Source organism: Neolamprologus multifasciatus, chromosome 9 (genome assembly GCF_963576455.1).
Source record: "Neolamprologus multifasciatus chromosome 9, fNeoMul1.2, whole genome shotgun sequence".
NCBI lineage: Eukaryota > Metazoa > Chordata > Actinopteri > Cichliformes > Cichlidae > Neolamprologus > Neolamprologus multifasciatus.
In genome coordinates, this window is record NC_140447.1 from 8,183,060 (window position 1) to 8,196,337 (window position 13,278).

The 13,278-nt window shown below is 40.6% G+C and overlaps 1 long non-coding RNA gene across 1 annotated transcript in view; it reads left to right on the forward strand.

The window, feature by feature from the left end:
- LOC146510968 (uncharacterized) overlaps nt 1-13,278 on the forward strand; it is a 395,415-nt gene that overhangs the window by 302,551 nt on the left and 79,586 nt on the right. The gene's annotated exons all lie outside the window — the stretch shown is intronic.

The window sequence follows — 13,278 nt, forward strand, 5'->3', positions numbered from 1 at the left end:
AACGCCTTGATGTTTCCCCAGACAAGCTAGAGGAAGTGGAAGAAGATGGATGGATGGATGGATATCTGCAGACGATTCTTTGCCAGACATTTATGTAATGTCAGTCTACCCCAGGGAAGCTGTGGCTGTGGCTCACCCCAACCGGTCGCAGCAGATGGCCGCCCCTCCCTGAGCCTGGTTCTGCCGGAGGTTTCTTCCTGTTAAAAGGGAGTTTATCCTTCCCACTGTCGCCAAAGTGCTTGCTCATAGGGGGTCATATGATTGTTGGGTTTTTCTCTGTATCTATGAAGCGCCTTGAGGCGACTTTTGTTGTGATTTGGCGCTATATAAATAAAATTGAATTGAATTGAATTGAATACAACTGTAGCTTGCCTCCACCAGTGTGTGAATGTGTGTGTGAATGGGTGGATGACTGGGTGTGTAAAGCGCTTTGGGGTCCCTAAGGGGACTAGTAAAAGCGCTATACAAATACAGGCCATTTACCATTTACCATTCAGTATATGTGGTATGAAAGACTACATATATCTGTCCTTGCAGCATCTGAGCTGAATCAGTCTGTTAAAGATGGTGCTCCGCTGCCTGTCTAATAAGTGGTGCAGAAGAGAGTCAAGATTAGCATGATGGATGCTGTTACCTCAGTAGACCACACTCAGACTAGTACACACTGCAAAGTTTACACTATGTATACACTATGCTTGTGTTTTTGGTTACAATTAGGAAAGAAAAGGCTGTGAAGTCAGTTTAATTTTAAAAAGATAAACGGTGACAACAGCTTTGCTAAATATTGCAAAATACACTGTACCTGATTGGACAATCACTCCCTAACTTTGTCTTCTCAAGAGAGAAACATTCTAGCACAAGTTATGTCTAACATTAATTACATAGACCTCTGAAAGGCCAACTGGCAGAAAGCAAATATGTATTTATGTGATGTCATGATCCACACGAATGCAACAACATGCATCCAAAGTATCCAACTAAGTGAAGGTTCCTCTTGCTTTTCTTAGGGTAAGTCAAAAAGTAATAGCAAAACCTGTTTGCTCTGCAGCAGCCACATATTACACTACCTGCTTCCTGAGAGAGAGGTGGCCAGCATGTGACAGATCCAAGGTGGGGTGCTGAGGACAGAGTCACAATTAGACCTCTCTGTAGGGAGTGAACCTCAGCGCCATTCATCACATCATTTCAATTAAAGCCATCTAAAAAAATGATTAAATAATCAGCTGCAGGCTAATGGAGCCATATATCCTTGTTACGGGAGGACATTGGTCATTGACTTGGGAATGTCTGGCCAGCGCCAGATGTCACACAGCAATGGTAAAGGAGTAAGACGGATGACAGAAAGGAGGGTAATTAGAAACAAAGAAAAAGAAATGCTCATTAGTCTGATGGGGGAGGAGTGCTGGGGATGTAAACATGAATCACAGGGGGAAAAAAAGAAAAACAAAGTTCTCGACATGTGAGTTTGGTCACATCATGGAACACTCGCGTTTTAATGCCTCTCACATGTGCAGTCGGGGTTGGTGCTGCAGACTGAGGCAAAATGATGAGGGCAAAAGCAGAACATGCATCAGTGGTTTAGCAAGCGACACAGAAAATGTCATGATTGTTCCCTGACAGCGTGCTAGCTGCAGAACACAGCTTCAGTCGTTGAGCAACGAAGAGCTGCAGGAAAGAGCCTGTTGTGGGTGACGGCGAACAGATTAACATTATTTTCTTCTTTCCTCACATGCAGTCATTTTAAAACATCACAAAAGCGTATCAAATATCAGCACGTCAAATAAAAAAAAAAAGTATATTTAATATAATACACTATGATTTAAATGTAGTATAATTCATATAAAGCTTCATTAGTCTCTCTTTAGTCTCTCCCTCACACACATATATTAAGGCCAGTTAGGTTAAATAGCTGTCATTATCAGGCCGCGTGGCTTTAGAATGGAGGTGACCCTGGACAGCTCTCCATCATCCAGCTCTAGGGCTGCACATTAATAGTTAATTGATGTCACAGGGGACTGCTGATCAAAAGCTTTCTAAGCAGCCCCCCCAACACCCCTTTTTCAAGCATGCACCACTGCCGTTCTATTAGCAAGGCAGGCATGTCAAACTGAGGCGCGTTGCGTGCGGGGCAGCGATGGTGGGACATCGGTTTGTTGTCCCAGTCCTTCCCTTCTTACTCAGATACCTGAAAAACAGATACCTCCCCCCACACACCCACGCCCCACCCTGGCCTCTGTTCCTTTTTTGTAATAATTAGTCACTGCCACGCACAAACCGAAGCATGTGAGTACACCACACAAATAAATGACACACACCCAGAGGTTGCTGCCGTATCCGCAGCTTAAAGCGTCAGTTGCTCTGACAGCCATGAGCAGAAACGGGGTTTTCAATTTTTCCCACTTTATTTTCACCCCCCTGCCCCCCAACTTCCATATTCATGCCACTTTTTATGATTTCTTTCCGAAATGATTGTCTCTTCACTCAGATGGCTTTATGCTGTAGTAAGCGAGTGGGGGCGATCGAGATTTCTCACCATTTGTCATCAATCAAAAGCAGAAGTTTTATAATTGTGTCAAACATTAAGTTGATGCCATCTGCTAAACATCAAAATTGAGTCACATTTTAGGTTTCAATATTTTGGCTCATGTGTTTTGGAATTCAGTTCCATCCAACTTTTTTTTACAGCTGCTCTGAACGTACATCTCTGAGTGATCTTTGTGCTCACGTGGACATTGTCCCATGCAGACTGAGCAAGAAAAATATCTAAAAGCAATTGCAAGAAAAACAAAAAAAATTAACACAAAAAATGCATCCGAACATCTGTATTTGTACACCTGGAACTCGGGGCGGACTTTCCTATTGGACATTTGAGCCTGAAAACAGATTGTGTGCCACACCATCTAATAGAGAGAGCACATGCACTAAGATGGCTTTGTGAAGCTGTAATATTGTAAATTTGGCGGGCAGCCTGGAATAATTAGTGTTGCCCTGGGTCTGAGTTACTGTTTGCTGGGCTCACAGAACATTCCCTCTTAGGCTCTTTGGCTGCCAATTAACTCACACACGCACAAATGGTCGTGCAATGCGCCCTGAGCTGTAATCTCATTACAGATTGCAATGTACGAGCCTCATTTCTGCGCATCTTCTAATGGTCCGCCCTCTCATTTCCACAGCATTTCACAAACACAGATCTGACTGTGATTGTAGGGAGCTGTCACATCACACCTGAGGCGGCTTATGCTGACAGCATTCATTAAGTGAGGGGGAAGCTTGTAACACATGTGCAAAAAAACATATTCGTCCTGAAGATGAATAAAGAAAAGAGTCAAAGTCGTTTGCTTAAACTAAACATTAAAAAAGAAAAACTCCTGCAGCATGTCAAGTGAATAAAGTATCTAATGTTTGGTGTTGTTGAGCTTCTGGTTTGAAAGCATACGGTGCGCTGCGAGAGTGAGGCCAGCAGAGTCAGTTATGCATCACAAAGGAAGCTAGATAAACGCATCATCCTCATCGCTCTCGCGCAGCGATTTCCCAGTAGTAGGTCTACTTGATGAAGTGCCAGATCCCCTCCCTGTTATTCTCTGCGCGCCAGCCAAGTGTCCACATGCATGAGCGTATTCATCAGTCAGGTGGCACTAGCTGGGCTCTTTTTCTACCTCCTATTCTTCTCTCTCGCTGTGCCCAGGTGTGAATGAGATTGGGCTGATTTATCTCTTATGTGCAGCTTATCAGTGAATTGTAGTGATAACAAAATGAAGTCAGGTAATACAGAAAACACACACACACACACACTGATTAATATGTTGTTAGCATACAATTATGTTCTGCATTAAACAAATATAATACTCAGTCTGCAAATACTTACATGATTAAGTCACCCAGGAAATCTTGGCCTGTAATCGACTAATGTGATAACCAAGTGTGTGTGTTGGGGGGGGGGGGGGGGGGGGGGGGGGGGGCGGCACATGGTAAATTACAAGAGGATAAAAAATAATTGCAGTAATCAAAACAAAGCCCGAAGCCACTGACACATTAGCTTGACATTTCTCTCTCTAACACATGCATAAACCTTGTTGTTGCTTTGTTTCCTTTGTTTGAGGGCCAAATGGCAACAGAGTCAGGTCTTTGCATGCTCATGCCACGGTGAAGTTTGTGTTCGCTCTTTTGGTTTTTATCTGTCACATCTAAATCAGTCCAACACACCTGTAATTACACTAAATCCCCCGAATGTGCAGGCTTAGACACGGAGGAGCAAGGTTAGAAAACATCTGATCTGGCCTCCGCCCTTCTATTACAGCAAACTAAACCTTGCGTAACCTCAGATCAGCAACAGGTAGACTAATTTCGCTGTCCACATCAAATGTGAAGTCAAAACAAGTTCTCACAAATATTTTTTACATAGTGCACTCCGCCACCCCTACCCCCATCCCTACCCTCTGTTTTTCCCTCGGGGGGTTCGGCCATCAAGAGCTGAGCTAATTAAAAGGCCTTGGCTCTCTGATGAGCAACCTTGGAGTTTCACTCAGAGTACTTCAAAGAAGGAATTAACAGAATTAGGTGGTCCATCTGACATTTGTAGCTGATCATCCTTTGGAGTAACATTCACTGACACAGTGAATCGTTGAGTAACTTTGGGGCTTTTTAAAAAAAGAAATGACTCGTGCATGCTAAACGTGAAATACTGTATAAGGAACACATTACACAGTAGAGAGCAGACAGGGCAGCACAGTGTTTGGATATGACATTAAGCGAAGCAGTCTGGCCAAATGAATTCTCCCACTCTCACGAAATCACGATGCAGTGAGACTGGTGCAAAAACTCTGGGTCATGAAGTTGGTTTGTGGCAAAATGGATATACACAGAAACACTTTAATGTGATGCTGTCAGATTGTTACAGTTCAATCACTCTTGGGGTGGCTGTAGCTCAGGAGGTAGAGCAGGTCACCTACTGATCGGAAGGTTGGTGGTTCAATCCTTGGCTCCTCCAGTTTGCATGTCAAATATCCTTGGGCAAGATACTAACCCCAAGTTGCTCTCCGATGTGTCTATTGGAGTGTGAATGTAGTTAGATAGCACTAAGTATAGATAAAGTGCTTGTGAGAATGGGTGTGATTGGGTGAATGTGGCATGTTGTATAGAGCGCTTTGAGTACTCCGGGAGAGTAGAAAAGCGCTATATAAGAATCAGTCCATTTACCACTCTTGAATGTGCGACTTTTCATATGGATGCAGTAGGCCTGTTGTTTTTTGTTTGTTGCCCAGTAAAACAAAATCATCTGGCAAGCCCTTCTCCTGTTTAAAACTTGCTGGTGATCACTCTTAGTTCCTATACGGAAGCAGCAAGGATGTAAGCCTACTTTCATTTCCACCCAGTTTAGTTTTTGTTGAATATGTCCTGTTTTGTTGTTCATATGAGATGTTTAACTGCTAAGGACCAGATGATTTTTATTACGTCTTGATATATATGTATGTGTGTTCTATCTTCAGGCAACACATTTCTCAGCCTCCCTATGCAAGAGTACTGGAGAGGAGAATGCATCTATTATTTGAACCTCAGATTCTGGAGGAACAATGCAGTTTTTGTCATGATTGCGGAGCACTGGACTAACTCTTCATCCTCTCAAAGATACTAAAGGGTGAGCGGGAGTTTGCCCAACTAACCTATGTACATGTGCTTTGTGGATCTGACAAAGCCATTCAAATGAGTTCTTCAAGACATCCTGTTGTCCTGAAGGGGTGCTTCGGGAGTGCAAGGTATTTGGATTTTTGTTGCGATTCTTCTGGTCCCTGAACAGTCATTGCCAGAGCTCAATAATAAGTCAAACACGTTCTCAGTGAGCACTGGACTCAGTGAGGGCTGCTCTCTGTCACCGATTTGGTTAATAATTTTCATAGACAGAATTTCTAGGTGCAGTGAAGGTGTGGTTGCATGGTTCAGTGGCATCGGGATTTCGTCTCTACTTTTTGCAGACGGTGTCATTCAGTTGGCTTTAAACTAAAAAAGATTGCACTTTCTTTTAACCATCACGGTAAGGTTCTTATAAAGATTTATTTCATGGATAGCTTAGAATCAAAAGGCATATTTTTGAAAGATTACTTTTTTGGGGATCTTTAGACATTTAGTAAAACAGGAAATATGAAGACCAGGGAATAGTCCGGCTAGCTTGGAATCGTGAAATATTCTCTAACCCCTTGGCATTAGAGTACAAATTAAATTTAAGAGTTTATTTTTTATAATTCATGATAAAACCTCGCCTGTCTGTTTTTTCTTCGTTCATACCACAACAAAAACACACCAGTGTACACTTGGAATCTGTCCCAAGGCTTTTTTTAAGACGTCTTGGTCCAGTTGTTTAGTCCAGAAAGGAGATTGCTTAATATCTTCCAAATGTCTTTAAAAAATTTTAAAAAATGCACCACATTTCCTTAGAATTTATCCAAACAGTTTAGTTGAAAAAAGAAAAAAAGAAAAGTAGTTCTCAGTAAAAGAAATGACTTTGGGCAGTTCCACAACTGCATGTTTTGTTTTGGTCTGTTGGTTTCTTTCCATTCCTTTAAAGGTCAGCATTGTCCGGATGATTTGTAATTGGTCATGGGATAAAGTCTTATATCAATGTATCAATGTGACTGTTGGTACACTTTCCTCACAACAGAGATGCATTTATGAGCTACACAAAGAAAAACAGGCAGACTCTACAGGAACTTGGAGCCTTTGAGTCTCATTTTCAGATTTCTGCATTCCATCATGATCATCTGTAACCTTGCACTCCCCATTAGTGTTCAGGGTCCGTTGATCTGTTGCATCACTTATGTACATTAAGTCAAGAGTAGCTCGTTTAGAGAATGAATAAATCATGGAGTGGGTACAGTGTGAATACGGAGAAGAAGAATATTAGAGGAGAGAATGTACATTTATGCAGTATGGAGCCATACTGCCAACCCTTGTACTGTTACATCTGCCTTTTGAGAGGTTTAATTAGACATGATATCTTAATTTGCACACAGATGTACCACAAAGTAATTACAGTATTTTCCAAAGACTAAGCAGAACACAGTGAAATCCCCCAACTGCCTGTTGACTAGTAGAGTAAAAATAGCTCATTTAAAGACAGTAGAAGGCTGTCTTCTTTGAGTAAGACTTCTAGTCTGGCCTCTTGGGATGAGACTCGCTGCAGTTTATCACAGCCACTAATTATTCGTGTTATAAGCCACACTCCCTTGCAAAGAGAAGAAGGGGGAAAAAAAGACAAATGCAACAATGAAATCAGCGATCGCATGACTGCTGACACAAGAGCAGAGCAATGAAAGCCCCATATGTCTGGATTGTGTTCTGGTTGCTGATTATAAGGCATGTGTTTCCTCCAGAGGGAAGTGAGGACTTGTGCTATTTCAGTGGAGTGTCTGCTTCCAAGTCTTGTTTATTCAGAAAAGGAAATATATCTCACTGTGTGATCAATGACATCTTGTTGCCAACACCATACAAATACGTTTCCATTATAACTTTGTTTCAACAACCTATTGAGTGTGATTATTAAACTCTTGAACGTGGACCAAGAAAGAAAGAAAGAAAATTATATAAAATAAAAACACGATGTTATCTTTTTTCTCTCTTTCTGCTATATGCAAAGAAAAAAAGCAAAAACATCCTACTTTAAATTCACTGCGTTGGAAGTCTTTGAATGTGTTTTTCAGCTTCATTATGTTGCAGCAGCTTCCCATTATTCTAGGTCAATGGCTCCATTGAAGACCTATCTTGCAGAGAGATCAACACACGAGCTAATTACGCTAATAGGCTGTGGCAAAATGTTTGATACCAAACTGCTAGCTATAATCTAAAAGCTGATAGGAGACAACAAGCAGCCATTCACATACTTCTTTCATTCACTTTCATCTCTAAAAAACAGTTCTTTTTCTTCATCTAAACATAAAAAACACACTGCGCCACAGACTGAGAGACCCTTAATTTTAAGCATGGGTAGCACTTTGGAGGGATACTTTTAAGAAAAAGGAAGCAACACTGACACATGACCTTACTACAGGGTCGGGTGGTGTGCAAATGCTGACACTTAATTAATGAAATCTATGACAAATTATTTTCAGTGCAGCATCTTCCTGCTGTCACATCACAGCATCAGCAAAGCTTTGAAAATCTGAATCCCAGTCAAATGTGTTTTTTTAACGTCACAGTTTATCTACTACAGTAATAGCATTTTGATGTAATCTCTGTACACTGACAATTTCAAAAACAGTCTATCTTTTATAACTTGGCTCACAGAGAGAAGAAACAGGTTCAATTTCAGTGGCGTTATGTCAAAGTGAATCACATTATGGTTAATAGGAGCTGGAAGAAAAGACTTCTGGACTCAATCGACCTCAAAACCAGAATTGAATAAGCTGTGGTAATGATTTTGCATCAGAAACATGGTGGTTAGCACTGTTGCCCCACAGCAAGAAGGTTATGGGTTTGAATCCACCATCTAGGTTGGCGCCATCCTGTGTGGAGACTTGCATGTCCTCTTGGTGGTTCTCCCACACAAGGTTATTATCGTTAACAAAAACTAACGAAATAACGAAAACTAGAAGTGAAAAAACATTTTCGTTAACGGAAATAAAAATAAAAACAAAAAAAGGAAAACTAACTAAAACTGGAATGAGTGTTCACAAAACTAACTAAAATTAACTGAATTTATAGCAAAAATGTGTTTAGTTTTCATTGATGTGTGCGTGTCATACAATAGTCAAGGGTGAAAATGAAGTTTAGCTTCCAGATATTTTTCTTGCTGTCTCATTATGCCAGCAGGTGGCAGTATGTTAGTCGAGTCGTCTGTGTTGCTGCTCCGTCCACACGCAGAATCATGTCAGGAAAAGTCGGAAGAAAGCGCCAGAGTCCAATTTGGGATTACTTTGAATATGACTGAGTTTTGGATAAAGCAAGTGTCTTGTAGTGGAAACAGACAAATTATGAGGGACATTTCTAAAGGGAAAAAAATCCCACAAACCTTAAAGTGCACTTTAAAAGCTCACACAAGAAGGCTAACCTAGAAGAAGCTAACCCCAGGCAAGGCAGCGTGATGCATCCCGAGACAACAGGACGGGGAAATCTACATAACTGTTTGAGTCAGTTACCTTCAAAAAGTTTATTAATTCACTTGAACCAAAATTACGAACACCCGGTGCTGCAAGAGTTAATAGTCTCATTGGGGCCAAGATATACATTTTATAGTTGCCTGGTATCAATGGTTGTTCATCTGCCTTTATTTATTTATTTAAAGAACCCATAGGTGGGAATGTGAGTTGTCTGTCTCTGCGTGTTAGCCCTGCGACAGACAGGCGACCTGTCCAGGGTGCAGGGTATGGTAGCTGGAATAGCAACATACCCAAGGATAAGCAGAAGAGAATGACTGATATGATGAAACTGGGATTTTGTTACACTTAATTATTGCAAACACAACTAAAACTAAACTGAAACTAATCAAAACTAAACTGAAACTAAGGATTTTCAAAAAATAAAAACTAAACTAAACTAGCAAACAATTGGTAAAAACTAATTAAAACTGATATAAAATTGAAAATCTGAAGTCAAAACTAAATAAAAATAAAAACTAATGAAAATTGCAAAACTATTAAAACCCTGCTCCCACAGTCCAAAGACATGCAGTTAGTGGGTTTAGGTTAACTGGTGATTCTTACTATAGATGGTAATGTAAAGGAAAATTGTTGTCTCTTTCTCTGTGTTAACCACGCAACCTGTGCCAGCTGGGATGGACTCCAGACCCACCTGTGTTGGATAAGCAGAGGAAAATGGATAAATAGGATGAATTTACAAACTTTGAGAATAGGTAGCACTGAACATTTGTGCTTGTCAAGCATTTACAAAGGTTGCCAGTGTGGCAGCATTGTTAGTGTAAGTCTGAGTTAGTGTCAGTTTTGCTCCTAACAGGAATAGAGGAAACAAACAAAGCATTTTACCCAGTGGATTGGACTGCAGTGAACAGGTTCATCCTCTGAGCAAAAACATTATTACTTTAGGTTTTACTGTGTGCATATGTTGTTAATCACCATAAAATAAGAGCCTTAGGTTTTGTGAGCATTATGAATGTATAAAAACAATGCCTTAAGTTATCACTATATATGTTTTTTTTTAATATTATGATTAAGGTGAGGAATAGAATTCTTGTACCTTTCTGTCAAACACCTTAAAGTGTGAAATCTATCTCTTTGTAAATTCAGCTTCTTTTAAACAGATTATGTCCATTTGTTATTATAAGAAAAAGATTGCCTCTCTCTACACAGCACACTGCAAGAGCTCACAGTCCTAACATTAAATGAGATGTATTCCAATAATAGCACCTAATGCATGTGAATTTTCTCAAGAGATCTATACAGAGTGGTATAAAGTGGCACAGTGGTTAAAGGTTGCTTACTCTATCCATTGAAATGCCTACCTGGAGGGGAACTACATTTAGCAAGATGCCTTTCACGCTGTGATATCATATCACCTGTAAAAGCACAGCTGTGAAAGGAACCTTCACTCACTGGAGCAGGTACTGAAATGGCAAGAAGATGTTACCCATTACTTTTGCCATTTCAGACTTGAGCAGGCCAAAATGCATTGCTCTTTCACTTCCACTTTTCCAGGTGTGAGTGAAAGCAATAAAGTCTTTTATTTACAAAACATATTAATAAAAGTGATAAAAATCTAAAAGCTGAGTGGCTGTCGGCCTTTGGTTTTTAGTGCTCTTACTAATAAGACGTTCTATATAGAAAGAGATAAGTGAATGTGGGAAAATAACACTCGTGCTTTGAATAAACAGAGCGAGGAGGATAAAGGTTTCAGAGCATACCACAGAAACAGCTGCAGTGTTGCACACGGACATGAATTAAATGAGTTTGTTACTGAAGAACGTGAGGCGAGCAGCACTTTTTCTCACAAGCGTGAATGTGATCTGTGAATGTGATGCAGACTAAACAATGACACAGCTTGTTAGCATGGGTACTAATGATGTTTCACACACTGTAGCTATCAGAGGTTCTGCTGGGGACAATACTGCACATATGAACACGGGTTGTTGTAAGATCGTTACCTGACAACATACAGCAACTTGTTGTTAGTGAATTGAACATAGGATGAGTTTTATGAACATACTGATACAGATTAGTGTATTAACTTTTACTACACGATGATTCATTTTGTTTGGGAAGCAACATGGAGCTGGAGAGCTGGCAGGAGTCGGGGTATACTTTAAAAGAAAAAGTCAATTTTACAAAGAAAAATGTAACAAATTAACAATAAACTGATTATTTGGTGGATTTTAAATTAAAATGTTTTTTTAAAATGAGAATTATGAACTTGATATAATTAATTATTATTCATGTATTTCATGCAGCTGTACATTTATAATCTGATTATGATTACAAAGAAAATATACAGCCAAAAATGACACAGTTAACATAATACTTAGGCTACGTCCACACGTACCCGGGTATTTTTGAAAACGCAGATTTTTCTATGCGTTCGCACCTTTCGTCCACACGTAAACGGCGTTTTCGGTCACTGAAAACGGAGATTTTTAAAAACTCCGTTTTTGCATTTAGGTGTGGACGAGAAAAACGGAGAAAACGCAGCGTCAAAGGTGTACGCCTTTTTTGACGTCACACTGTGCGCCATGTTATTGTTTCGGTGAAATGAATTTCTACAATACTATTACTGTTAATTGTACTCTCTGCAGTGTTTAAATGCTTACATATACACACACAGTTACTGTCCCTCCACACTCGGTTCTGCTTCTATGCCCCAGCTTTGTTTACTATTTCCCGCAGAAGCTTCTAGACTTCTGATTGGCCAACATTTCTACACGGTTAGGAATATATCGCCACCTGCTGCTTTGGCATGTTCCTAGCAGTGTTTTCCTTCATTTCTGCCTTTACGTGTGGACAGGATTATTTTTTAAAACGAAAACGGAAAATCTCTGTTTTCAAAAATACCCGTGTACGTGTAGACGTAGCCTTAACCATGTTTTATAACACATTAAATTATTTCCCCTAGGGATCAATAAAGTATTCTGATTCTTATTCTGATTTAAAACAATACGCAGAGTTATTGCATGTTTGTACAAAGCACTTCCTGTCTGCCCAACAGTCAATAAATGACTGCCACAGCACGTAGAGAAATGCTTTATCTATTCCCTCTGTGCTTCATATGTGCCTGTCCATCTGTTCACTTCAATAGCAGACATGATCGATGCAGCGCTCAGATTATTGTACACAGTGGCAGAGGAACTGGGTTTCCAGCTTATCTCCCCATTAGCCATTCACGTCGCCTACTATCCTGCCTCACACCCAAGGAAATGATTAACCAGGAGAGGCCCAGTGATTACCACTAAGCTTCGAGCCAAACCTGTGTCCGTTTTCTTTTACTCCACAAGCTATGTGTGATCGCGGCCCCGAATTAAAATTCAGCAGTATCAACAATATTTATTCACTGAGCTTCACAATAAGCAAACAATGAGAAAGTGGGATGAATGCGCTTGATATTGCAGATATTCAATTATGATGGACTGAATGACGGCTTAGTGCGCATAATGCGCTCGCTCTTCCCTTTTGGGTTGTTTATTTTTGGCTTATTGTTTGCTGCCAAGCCAGTAAATTGTTAAAGTGGTCTAATAAGCAAGAAGCCATTCTTCTCCGAGCTTCAAAAACAGTCCCACAGTATGTCTTCATACAGCTGAAGTAATTCCAAGTGAGCCAATGGATTATGGACTAAATCCCTTTACACACACCCAGTATTAATCACCTCCCTTTTTCTTTGCAATGGACCACTTGACCTGAAAAACAAACAGCTCAAAGCTCTCCACACCTGGGATCCTCCATGTCTTTAGCCTCCATGTACTGGTATGCAAAATGTGGATTTAGAAGTTAAAAAAAAACAGTCCATCAAGAAAGCATGAAGGGTAGAAAGATGCTGGCTAAATGGAAGAAAGACGTGAGGGATCGCAGGGGTGAAATTGCCTGGTAATGACCTCTCCCTCCCAGCTGTGAGGGCTGCAGATGTCTGGGGTTGCTGAGACAAATAGAGGTGGCTCACATGGGGAACACGGCATCTAGACAACAGCTCACATTTTTTCCCTTGAACACTATTTGTCCACAACAAATTAATTTCGGACCGCTTGGGAAGGAGCGGGATCCAGCTGGGCGTTGGCTAACAAACATGCGATGTATTTCCAGTGTGCCGAGGTTGCTCCATCACGCAGCTGCGTGATTGAAAAGTTGGGGTGAGGTG